General features: G+C 34.8%; 1 protein-coding gene across 6 annotated transcripts in view; it reads left to right on the forward strand.

Moving 5' to 3' along the window:
• Positions 1–3705: 3705 nt before the first annotated feature.
• The window catches only part of LOC145684388 (uncharacterized), a 56535-nt gene continuing 46627 nt past the window's right edge, over positions 3706–13613 (forward strand). For 5 of the 6 annotated variants that reach the window (XR_014131290.1, XR_014131291.1, XR_014131289.1 and 2 more), the window contains exons 1-2: positions 3722–3832; positions 5047–5076. The gene's annotated coding sequence lies outside the window, so the exon portion shown is untranslated. Of the gene's footprint in view, positions 3833–5046; positions 5077–13613 lie in introns of all 6 variants that reach the window. The other variant, XR_014131293.1, reaches the window with a different exon arrangement.

A 13613-nucleotide genomic window follows, 5' to 3' on the forward strand; every position in this document is an offset into this window, starting at 1 on the left:
TAAAATTACAAAACATTATATTTTGAATAGTTTTTTTTTGTTGAATATTTCTCTTCACAATGAAGGATACTTTTACTAAAACGCAACATGTTCGATATTCATTCAGTTCTTGTCTTAGTACTTTTGATCTTAAGATCTGGAAGCACTGAAGACTTGTTGAGTCTTGAGTTGGCACCACACATTCGGGAATTTCCCGGCAAGAAACTAAAGATTTAGTCTGAACATCAAGTGTCGGGAGTGTTTATGTCGTGTGAACGATTTTTGAGTATTTACACGTTCTGTAAGTTCTTTTAGTATTTGAAATATCATAATTCAACGCGGGAATTAAGTAACATAACGTTTACAGTATAGGATCACTGTGTTCCGTGGTTACGTGTTACTGTCTGAGATATTTTACATGAGTAGTAGTTAAACGGTGTTGTGTGAAGTGAACATCACGAATTTAAGTGTATTAGTGTAAATGGTTATGAAAAGGGCTGCGCTTCATATTAATTATCATAATGGGTAAGTGGAGTAAATACAATAAAAGCTTCCAGACTGCATGGCTTTCTATAACGGAATTTACTAACCGGATTGAAGAAGTGAAGAATGATAATGAAAAAGAGTACTGTAAAGTTTGCAAAGTGTATCTCAGAGCTCACAAAACGGATTTAAGCAAACCCATATCAACTTCAAAGCATATTAAAAATGCCGCTTGCATAACTTCTCCTTCTCAACAAAGACTGACAACCGTATTTTTTCCAAAAGTGTATGATTACTACTCTTGAACTCAAGTTAGCTGTGTTTGTTGCTTGCCATACAAGCATTAGAAATGTTGATCATTTAACTGAGTTGATGAAAAGTGAATTTCCTTCGTCCAGTTCATCGTCGATGGCGATAAACACGGGCAACTTAAAAATGCATCGAACTAAGTGCTCTGCTATTATTAAAAATGTCATAGCTCCTGCACTACTGCAGGAAAAAATTGAGGGCGTTAGGGATCATGTTTTTTCTCTTATTATTGATGAATCAACCAATATTTCTTGTGTGAAACATTTATGCTTGTGTATTAGATACTATAACGCAAACGATAATCGAATAGTATCTTAATTCCTTGGATTGATTCCTGTCACAGTTACTACTGCAGAGGTACTGCATGATGCTGTTAAACAATTTTTGTCCGCTATTGGTATAAATATTCAGCAATGCTTTTCTATTGCAACTGATGGTGCATCTAATCTGTGCGGTAATAATAATTCTCTTTACACACACATGAAAAAGGAAAACCCAAATATAATATTAATAAAGTGCATCTGCCATTCTCTTCATTTATCGTGTTCACACGCATCACAGGAATTGCCTGGAAATTTAGATTATTTACTCAGACAAACATATAACTGGTTTCACAGATCTGTTTTGCGTAATGATTCCTATATGGAACTGTATAAATTGATAAACGATGGCGAGGAACCCTTGAAAATTCTTCCTCTTTCTTACACTGTGGCTTGCTAGAAGCAACTGTGTAAAGAGAATCCTACATCAGTGGAATGCTTTGCAGTTGCATTTTAATATGGTTTCTTCCAACTGTGAGAAATATTATGCTATGGAGTTATCCGCTATGTATTCTGATGCCGCGAATAAATTATATTTAACATTCATGATGCCGGTACTAAGTGAGTTTGAGAAACTAAATTTAATTTTCCAAAAGGATACGGGCGATATCTGGAGCGTGTTAGAAGATTTAAGCAGCTTTGCTTCATCATTGTTGAGAAGAATTTTACGTCCTTCTTGCGCAAATGTTGACATTGAAAGTATTTTGAATAATATTGATGAAAATGATTACGTTTCATACGAAAATGCTGATTTCGGTTATGAATTTTCCAATTTATTAGTACAAAACTTAGCTTCAGGCAATAGCTATATCGTCACAACAAGGGCGCTACATACAACAGCGTTGTTTCCAATTCTTAAAAAGGGCGTGAAGGAACTAGTAAAACGTTTTCCAGAAATATGGAGATTCTACTGAAGATTCATAACCTTTCTCCTAAAATATCTGTTTGTCTCACACGCGACAGACATTTTCCGTTCTACCATTACAATTATTATCTAAGGGATCTAAAGTTGGTGAGATAGAAAATCAGTGGCGTTCCCTGCTGACAATGGACGGGGATCATATTTTCCTGATGGCATACCAACAAATGGAGCAGATTTCTGGTGCAAAGCAATAACGATTAAAAATTCTACTGGTGATCTCGTTCTGAAAGAATTGTCTCAATTTGCACTGACTATGTACAGCTTACCAATTAGCAATGCAACAGTTGAAAGAGTGTTTTCGAGAGTAACTGCAACAAAAGCAAAACTCCGAAACAGAATGGGGCTAAAACTTCTTTCTTCGATTCTCCGAGTTAAAATGATGTTTGAAGACAGAAATATATGTTGTTATAACTTCACACCATTAACAAAAATGCTCAGGTTTAATTCATCAATATATCACAAAGAACCAGCCGAAAACGAAGATGAGGAGACCACCGGTATTTTTTCTGCTATGCAATTTTAAATATATGGTGAGTAATAAATAATTTTGTATTTGTTATATTATTAATCAATTTTACGAAATATAAAATACTTAAAATATTGCTGGGTTAGACAGAAAAAGAATATAGATTAAGTTTGTTACTAAGCAGTCATCAGTATGTGATCTTTATGCGAGTGAACTGATTGTTCATTAAATTTATTTATGCCTATTGATCAGGACTTGTGCGATGGAAATAAGACTAACGTAGTAAAAAAAAAAAAAAAAAAGGGCCTTATGCAGAGGCGTTTTGACGTTTGATTAACACCTTACTACGGGGTTGACGAACGGATGGTTATCAAAAATGTATTCAGAGTCTCTGATTAGAACGTAGTATTAGAAGAAGTTAATCACATGTGCCTAATTAATCCAGAGCTGAGACTAATCTTTTACCCACGGTTTAGCGTGCGACAACATTTCGTATTTCGTGATTCATGTGTTTTCATTTATACAGACTACGCATGCGCTCATCTACTTTTCCGTAGTTGCCACATTAATTTTACTCACCGATGAATTGGGGTTCTATAAGTTAATCATACCCAAATCATCTTTTCAGTTGTACTCAAAGTAGACTCTGAATACCAAACAATGCACCTTTTTTAGTAAAAAATTAGTATGCTTACTAACTAGTCTACGACTAACCTTCGATTAATGAATTCTCTCTGAATACCACCCAATATTACTTTCGCTGGTAATTAGTATTAAATTTTATGCTTACCCTATCTATCCTATTCCAACCTAACTTAACCATAAAGCCAACTTACCTCCCTAGTTTAACCAGACCCAACGATACAAAATGTAATCTAACCTAGCCTAAATAAAAGTGAAATGATAAATATAAATTTACGTAAAATAACCTGCATAATTAAAAACAAAAGCTGTAGTCGCTATATCCCTAAGTTAAAAAATAATGAGTCGCCCCGCGCTGAAAAATAACTTATTTTGTCAAGAGAGAGAAAACACTACTGCGTGCCCCCCATATATATATATATATATATATATATATATATATATATATATATATATATATATATATATACATTTGTGTGTGTGTGTGTGAAAGCACATACTCGCAATATAATTAATTTTTTTGTTTGGGCTACAAGTAGTTCAAATCCGCTACTTTTGAAGTACAGCTACGCTACTTTCTAATCTTCATATCTGGCAGCACTGCGCACAAGTACACATTTTGTTAATGGAGGGAAAAATTGCTAGTGGGAAGCTGGCGGAGGCTCAATTTAAAATCAACTTTATTTACATAGGAATATTCTTTTCTTCAAGGTAATTACGTATGGAATTCCAACGTATATTATATTACATTTTTCTATAAATATACTGTCAAATTTGAGAAACTAAATATACGTTCAAACTTTTGATATGTTCTCTGGAAGAAAATATAAAATGATGTATAATTCTTATGGATTATAATATAATTGAAGCGCTAAGAGCATAAAGGTGTAATGTTATATTTTTTGAAACGTTCCATTATGGCAGTTCATGCAAGTTGTTATATATGTAACTCGTGCTACGTAACGCATTATTAATGAGTCCTGGCACACACAAACTCTTATTTTCTCTGTAGTCTAAATCTGAGTGCAGATATTTAGAAATTATGAAGAAATTCGGTAGAAGTAACTACCGAAGCATTGTACGAACTTTTTCTTTCTTTTTTTTTTTTGTTAAATTACCGCATAAAAATAGTTTTTTTTTTGTTTTTTTTTTTTGCATGATAAGAAAAGGAATTGAGTTGTAACCAAACCTGCGTGGAGATTAATGATACAGATTGCTACAGTAGTATATGAAACATATAGCCTACTTCTTCCTCTCTCCATTCAGTTTCGGCAAGGTTGTAGAACACCCATCCGATTTAGATGTAATTAAGACAGAAAAAAAAAAAACGTGTCGTGTGGGCCTCTAACCTGCCTTCACGCGCTAACGCCGCTCGGGACTACTGTTCGAATTAAATATTAAATTTTGTTGCAGAAAGGAACAAACCTAGCTACTAACCTATATGGGGGGACATTGCCTTGACTTTCTGTACCTTCAGCAATCATCGATGTGTGCACTTGCATTTCCCGGTAGAGATTGACTTTAAGAGGTCTTGTGTTGTGATGGGCAGTGGGAAGGAATTTAAAAAATGGGAATATTCCCGGTTTTTTTCCCTGGCCTACAAATTCCAGGGAAGGAATTTATTTAAATTTCTTTACTTTATCTTCCAAATTATAAGAACCATATGACTAATTACTTTATTTTAATATATTATGATTTACTTATAGATTTTAAAGAATTTGGAGGTTGAAAAATTTAAAATTATTTTACGGTACTTTATATAACTAATAATATGATTCTTTAAGTTCCATTTCCATTTGCACTAAAAAGTAAGGTATTTGTTTAGTATTGGGGGGCCAAAAACTAGGACGATTTACGGAAGAAATGAGTTGATAGTGATTTTCAAGTAGTCAAGAAAGTATCGAACTCATTGTTTTTTTTTTTAGGGCAGTAGCGGATTTATACAAAACGGAAAGGTAAGTGAAAATGATTTATGTGAGTAAAGAAAAAGTGAATTGTTGGTAACGAAGATAGAATACAACGTGCTATACGGGGCTCTAACCCGCCTTCTTTCGCTAACGCTCGCTCTGCAATGCTGTCTGAAATTAATGTTGGTAACTTAATTTAACGTATGAAACCATACAACAATCGCATTGGACTAGAATATCGAGAAAATGTAGGTGGAAAAATTTGGCTCCAATTCAAAAGTACAGCAAAAATTAGCAAAGTACTAATTTACAAATGATGAAAAGGAACCATTTTGTGAAGTAATTTAGAATTATGTAGAAATAGAGATGAAGTATTATTAATAAACCCTGAACCACCATTAGTAATAGACGTCGGTCTGTCGTCTCTGTCTGACTCTAATTTCTGAGGAGGTACTCGGACTTCTTTTACATGTGAATTAACGTATGGAATTTCGAGAAATAGGTAGAATGAAAGGTCGTGTATGGCAATGTTACGTGCTAAAATATAAAGATAAGTAAGTATCGTGCAAATTCTGTGAACATAAATATGTTTGCGCAAATGTTGATAAATTGTCGAGACATGTATCTTCTAGCATTTACCCAATCTAATTGGTTTATAACATTCATTAATTTAATGTGTTTATAATATCAGTAATAGAAAATGAAAATGAAATGAAATCTTTGAGTTTTACGTCCCACGATTATGCCGGTGAGGCTAAAGGGGACGGTGATGATGAGTAATGAATGTAATGGGAGGAAACGGGAGAACCCCGAGAAAACCCACGCACACTGTGATCAGTAATAGAGTCCAGTTGAGGAAATCCACTTAAATATAAATTTAAACTCTTACTATATAACTTACTATAAAATCTTTTCACAGATATTTAATTGATGGAACATATTGCAAATAAATATACATTTATTCGTACTCTCTAAATAAAATAAAGTGTTAATAAAGTAACATAGTACCGTTCAGAATATATAGATTTTAAAGAATCCTGTGTGGACAACAGTAATACGGTAATATGGTGTGATATAAAAATTAATTCAACTTTGAGATCATAATATAGTAATACAATGCAATTTTGTTTCTGATTGTACATAAAATCCTGGATAAATTCCCATTTTGGGAATATTCCCGAAAAATATCCCCGGGAATTTACCCATCACTAGAATTTACCCCTCAAAATAACCAACCAATCTGTGCTTGGTGGCCACTAAAAAGAACGAATGCTATCTAACGGAGACAGTGCAGGAGCGTGCTAGACAGTGGTACGTACGTAGAAAGCACACGACTCAGCGATGGTGGGTCGCGCAAACGAAGATTGTGGAAAACTTGCGTTCATAATAAAAAATGTATGTTTTAGTTAGTACATTACATTTTTCGCATATTGCCCCTTATTAATCTACCATAACTTATTAGGCGAATTTGAGCATATCAGGTTCGATTTTAATTAGTATATTTTCACGTAAATACCCATCTCACAGGTAAGGGCATATCATATCGTGATTACTTACACACTACCCTATTAAAATATATTGGATTAAGTTGCAAATTGACTGCTGCCAACAACATTTTGAAAATTTACCGGTTGAAATGAATAATTTTCTTGTTTCTGTGCTTTATAATTACATTTATTCCGAAGTTGGTCATCCGCCTTGGTTTTGGCTAAAAGCGTAATAATTGGTTCTTTTGTGTTCCGAAGTTTAATATTTAGTTCACATGTATTGCCATGAGCGAGGGAAGGCGGGTTAGTGCCAGCGAGTATGTTTTTTTTTCTTCTATTTTTCTTACAGCTAAATGCGAAGCGGGACTTGTGCTGTAGAACCTTGCCGCTGTGTAGGTTATGTACTTACCGTTACAATGAAAAGTGTAACTTTCTCCACCTTCCTTTACACTTATTTGGTTACCACACGTTTTACAATTTACTTATAAAATTATTAGATTTTCAAGGTGACATCTTTCCATACTTAGATCATCCAATTACGGTGTTCCTTTGCGTCTGTTAGTCATTATACCTTGTGAGAGATGCAGAGCAGAATCACCCATGTAGGACGCTTGCTTCGGTACCCTACGGTAAGCAGATGGTTCTTAGTATTGTGGATGTTCACACGTTTTTGTACAAGCATTGGATTGGCGAGTGGTCTGCTGCACTGCGGCCTATTTATCCGCTGTCACAATATAAACCAGCTGATGGCGACTCCTGTCACCAACTTAAATGTTTCTTTCTCGGAACTTCCTTCAGTTCGTGCAGAGGCTACCTAACCGTCCTTCTGCACCTCCTAAAGAAGCTGAGATTAACTTATTACAGATAATCTACATTTCATATTTATTTTTCTGATTGTACTTTAGTGTGCATTATCCCTGGGTTTATCTGCTTGCAAGACACCCTTATTTCTCTGTTCTGCCATTTAACACTTGTTCGTATGTTCCGATTAATGATTGAATAAAACATTGATTTGTGCCTGTCTCGTTTCGTGAGCATCACTAACTTTGATGTTCTCTCAGTAAATGTTTCTTGCAATGGGTTTGCAACCTTTAACAGGATTAGGTTAAGGTCTGCTAAGAGCATTGCTAAAACTAACTAGGGAAGTACATGAAGTAGCACGCGGGGATCTGCAAGTGTTACATATCGTTCTAAAGTCGCGCCAAGTATACCTTACATGTGAAATATTTCGCTTGAATGGGGCCTGTAGGGTTCGCGGCGACCATTTGAAAATTAGAACAAGGTACGCTCCGAAACACGAAGAAACGTGGACAAAATATGAAGCTATGAAGTTTTTTGAGACGCGGTAGGTTCGAAAGGTAGCTGAATACGAATTTAACATCAAATGTTTAAAATCAAAATGGCGGAAACAAATTACAAACAAAAAAAAAAAAAAAAAAAAAAAAAGATATAGATCTAAAATTGGGTACGTTGATACACTCGACGTCACTATCAAAAAATCGCATATCAGAAGAACGTAAAATCCAAATTGCGGACAAAATGTTAACACTGCTATGGAACAGAAAGCAAGTAAGTAAAGATTTTCGTGATTCATGTCTCTTGTTTTGGCGACTACCATGCAGGATTCCAACTGGCAATCTTTTGATTTTATTCGCACTATGCAGTTCCATTTCGTCGCCCATGATCTAGGATTTTCGGAAGTAGAATTTTATAAACCTGTTTTTTTTTTTCGTTTTTTGTCACTTTCATATTTTGTATCTTATATTTGTCATATCCTTGGTGTTTTCTTATCTTTAATCTACAGTCACAAAGCAAATATTATATTAATGTCCCTTTAAGCAGAAAAATTAAACCGTTTATTCTTTAAGGTAATTTTTCAACAATAATATATCTGCATTATTACTAACCCAAGGTTGAATAGAATCGAAATGAGGTAGGGGCTCTCACATTTTATGAGTTATTGCGGAATCAGAAAGAAAGGTTTTTTAATCAGTGTTAGGTATATTGAACATTTTTACTGTGTTGAGTCAAAACTTTAGTAAGCAATCAGAATGAATAAAGGAAAAAAAAATGCGTCAGTGTGGCCATACCGTTATATTGTTGGAGTGTACCTTCTGTAATACCTGGTACTGTAGGTTTTGTACCGCGTTAACCGAAGAGAAGTTTACTGAAAAGTTTCAGAAGTGAAGATAGTAAAAGCAACGAAGTATCAGGTCTGAAGACTGTCGACAAACAACTCAAGGAACAGGACGAGCGAATTACCTCCCTAAGCAATCGCTTAGAGGGCAACACCGTTGAGTTAACTCGCCAAATTGAAGTGGAATAGTGAGAGTTTGGCTTGGCAGGAAGAAACTCTACACAACTTCTTGAGAGATAATCCTACATGTAAGCGTCAGTTGGATGGTCTAACTGATCAAGTCAGAAATTCAGTTTTGCTGCAACTCTTGCATTGTTCTGAGGGAAGATTTTGAAACTTTAAGGGAAAAGATAAACAGCTTGTTTGATCAAGATGAAAATGAGGAACAAGAACAGAGTGATCAGGTTAATCCAAACGCAAACAACATTGAGCCTTGGCATTTTGAAGATCTCAATTGATTTCTGGGAATTTCTCACACGAAAATAATGGAAATGATGATCTCCCTGAAATCCCTGTGGTCGTTTCCAGTCCTTCAATTGGAAACGATTCAGTAGTTACCACTTCGTTTTTCAACATTCAGTGTAAATGCTTCTAGCAGTCGTCACTTTTCAAGTAATGATAATGTTATTTATACAATCTCTTTTCATATGTCGTATCACTCACATTGTACTCATTCTTTTCCTAGTCAGAGTAGGAACTCCTCAATTGGTAGAGATAGGAGTTTTTCTAATTCCAATCGTAATAGTTTTCCAGCTCCTTCTATTTTCCAAAATTTATTGGGTAAGAACAATTCTCCCATTATGTCTTTTGGTGTCAGTTATGTCAATTCTAGCTGTCTCAAAGTGTCGAGTTTGGACCATCCTGGCTCTTCTTTGTTATTAAATACTTGCCGTTTGTTGACTGTGGCTGGACAATGTTAATAATTGTCAAAAGCCACTACGGTTATCGAACCATAATCATTTTCCAGAATTTGCGGAGATGTCTTAGAGATTTCACCTCTTGAGTTTTTGCAACAATTGGAACAGAACTTTAAATTAACGAACTTGTTTCCTAAGTATCAAATTTTCGTTACAGTCCGCTCCATGAGCGATGCCGCTGGGTGTATTTCCCAGGTTAAGGCCGTGCCTCCATTGCATCCGAATGCGACTGCGAACTGCGAATTCATGCGCCTCTACTACATCCTAAGTTGTGTGAATGCGAATCAAGTTGCAATATATATATATATATATATATATATATATATATATATAATTCCTTTCTGTGCGAAATAGAGTGAATGTCGCTCCTCTTATAATTATGCTTCTGTGGTAACCGCTATTTTCACCTTAAAATCAATTAACTAAAAAAAATTAGATATTGCAAAATAACCAACTTTCTAAAAAAATTTTCTCCATGAGTAAAAAACCCGTTTTTGCTATTTCAAACATATTTGCAATAATTACAGTATTCGTAAAATCATTATTTTAGGAACAAAGATGAAATATGAGTTGAATAAAAATTTGTGGTTCGTGTATTAATTAAATCTTCATATTTAAAAGGGAAAACAAAAACTCATACATACCTTCACTTGATGTTCTTTACTTACATGTGCCCATAATTTGTTCACGACATGTCATTTGTGGTAATCTGAATGAGCTTGGATCCGCAATGGAACTTTTTCAAAAACACAATTTATTAAAACATCAATATCTATTTTTATTTTTATCTCCGTACCTCGCAACGTCGTCTACTTTCACGAAAAACAAACTTTCTTCTTTCACGTAGCGCTCATTTTCTCTACAGACGACTCTCAATTCGCACGAATTCGGACGAACAATTCCAGCATGTTATGATTGTTCGCATTCACATCCTTTCGTCTGTTTTCGCAATTCGCAAGTCGGCACTAGTCGAGGCACTCCAATTTATTTACTCGTGCTGGGAAATTCGGAAGCAATGAAGGCGCTGCCTAAGGACCACATTCATTCGTACGATAATTTTAAACTCCTTTTCTTAGCGCAATACCTGAATCCCAAGGTTTGTATGACTCAGTTGCGTTATCTTTTATCTACTATATATAATTTTCGTGTCCATGGTAAAGCTTCTGAATTTGTTTGGAAATTATCCAAAAGTATAAGAATGCTCAATACTTACATGACTCAAGAAGTTTTCGTTGACTATTTTCTTAATATGTACCCGCCCGAATATCAATTTCCTTTAAGTGGAGATATCATCTGCCTCGGAGCTCGCTGAAAGGTTAATGCGTCTGGAGGTTCTTGATAAAATCAAGTTGTTGAATAGTCCTTTAGTTTCTTTGGAGTCTTTTAAGTGCTAAACGTAAAGCTGGTGCTAACTCTGACTTATCCTAACAAAAACAGAAAGCGTAATGTTGATTTTGATGTAAACTTAGCCGCAGCCACTGTTAAACAAAATAACAGTAATCAGAGTAATTTAGTTCTGGTTTCTGATAACCAAGATAAAACACAGACAAAGGAAAAGTGGGTTCAAACGGGTATCCAAATGTCAAAAATTACGTCAATAATAAACCATCAAATCTTAATAATAATGGTAATAAGAAAAGATTTTAAACTAACAGACGTAATGATAAGCCAAACTTTAGGCAAAGAAATAATTTCATAAATAATAATAATAATAATAGTAGTAGTTGGTGCAAGATTTAATGCAAGAAATCAGTCAGAATAATGGTTCCATTGGTAATAATAATCAGTCAGCAGTTCAATGTCAGGTGACTTTACATGATCAATCTGAACCCATTGTAGCATCTTGTGCTTGTGTTCATTGTCCTAATCTTAGAAACAGTCATGGAACTGATGGCGCAGGATCTCCAACTTCTTCCGAGTCTTATGCTCAGTATAATTCTGCTTTAAACCAATAGAACAGACTCCCGAATGGTCGCCTGAAGCCCGCCAAGATGGAAGTTTGCGACCGAAAGGTAATTTATCTAATAGAGATAATGGTACTTGGTTCACTCAAAAAGCATTAAATGTCTTCTTTATTCTAAATGAAAACGAGTCATTAGATTGTGATAATTGTAACACGGTCTTTAAGTCTCCATTCTTATCCGGCAGAATTGTTGGTTTGTCATTATCCTGTATAATAGATAGCGGTTGTGTTGCAAACTTGTTAAATTATAGCATATGGAAGAAAATTCTTGAAACGTTGCCTAATACTAAGTTGTCCCCAGCCAAAAACATAACATTACAATCTTTGAGGTAATGACAAGCATAAAGTAAAAGGCTAAGAGGCATTTTCCAATCACGTCCTAACACTTAAAGATGTTAATGGTAAAACCATGAAATTAAATGTATGTTCTCTTTGGGTAAGTTCAGTTGAGCCTCTGCCTTTTATACATGTAGATAATGAAGATTATTTGGTACCTGCGAGCGAAATTCAAAGTACTATTTCTAAAACAGCAGATTTGTCAAATGAGATTAAAACTAGACTGGCGGACTTGCTTCTTCGATACCGTCCACTTTTTTCTGAGCGTCTAAGACCTGTAAAGATAAAACCTTTAAGAATAGAACTATCCAAAAACGAGCCTGTTGTGTGTAAGCCTTATCCTGTAGTTTACTCTATAAGAGAGCCCTTTTAGAAAGCTTCATAATTGGCTTGAATTGGGAGTCATTGGAGAAAGATTGTCTCTTTATCTTAATCCAGTTTACTGCGTGTACAAAGCAGACAAGCAATCGGTGACTCACCTTGGAACTCAGGCAGCTTAATAAAAAGGTCATTGGAACTAACGTACGTGTAGAACCTATCCAGGACATTCTTGCTTGTCTTAAAGGTTCTGTAGTATTTTCCACTTTCGATTGTCGTGATAGGTACTATTGTTTGCCCTTAGATGAGTATTCGTATGAGAAAACGGCTTTCTTATTTGAAGGTAGACAATATTGCCTCAAATATCTGGTAATGGGACATACATCAGCTACTAGTCTATTCCAAATTGTCATGAATTGTATTTTTGATTTGAGTACTAAACACTTCATTTCTTGCTTTTTTGATGACTTACTTTGTTTTTCATACTCTGTAGATAAGCATATTGAACATCTTGAATTTATATTGTATACCCTAAACAATCTAAATTTTTCTTTAAATTTCCAAAAGTGTAAGTTTCTGTTTTCTGAATTGTTATTTTTAGGTTATGTAATATCAGGTAAAGAGGTCAAAGTCAATCCTAAATTAAATGAAACAATTCGAAATTTTCCTGTGCCTAAGAATCTTAAACAATTAAGACAATTTTTAAGTCTAGCTAATTGGAGACGTAAATTCATCAAAAATTATGCTGAACTAAGAGAAAATTTAGTAATTTTACTACGAAAAGAGGAAAAAGGCAAATGCTTACCGTCCACATCACAAATTGGGTATTGACTTGATTGGTCGTTTACCAAAGAGTAATAGTGCAGCCTTCTTCCAAAAGTTAGAATGCTGTATATTTGCTATCCAACATTACTGCAGAGACCGTGCTTTGAAATGTAAATTACACTTCTAAATTCATGGTTCAAAATCAGTAATTTATGTTCAATTCCTGGGTTGAAACTTACATTGCAAATATCATTTTGGTTTTGTGCAAAGCGGAGCTAAAAAATCACTTAAATCTAGGCGGCAGATAAATTACCGCTCAACTTCTGAAGCGAGGTTTTCATTCACGTTGGTTGCTTCGTTGTTTAGAAAATTCTGCTTGAATGTTGAGCAAGATTACAGACGCAACCCAGCGTTGCCGGAGTGCACGATAATTATCATAGCATTTAATAGGTTCTGCTCCCGTTGATAGAAACTAATAATTATAAAACGTACGATAATTTTAAGATTGGAAAGAATATACATTTTTCACTGATATTTTCTTTGTGCATAAGGAAGAATAGCTGTTTGTGTGGCGATACACAGAGACAAAAATTGACTGTAGAACGATAGGGCAAACAAAATGACTCTTTTCTTTTTGAATCGCTAATAAACTTCAGCGGACA

This window comes from Thermobia domestica, chromosome 4, assembly GCF_964235325.1.
Source record: "Thermobia domestica chromosome 4, izTheDome1.hap1.1, whole genome shotgun sequence".
In the NCBI taxonomy this organism is placed as follows: domain Eukaryota; kingdom Metazoa; phylum Arthropoda; class Insecta; order Zygentoma; family Lepismatidae; genus Thermobia; species Thermobia domestica.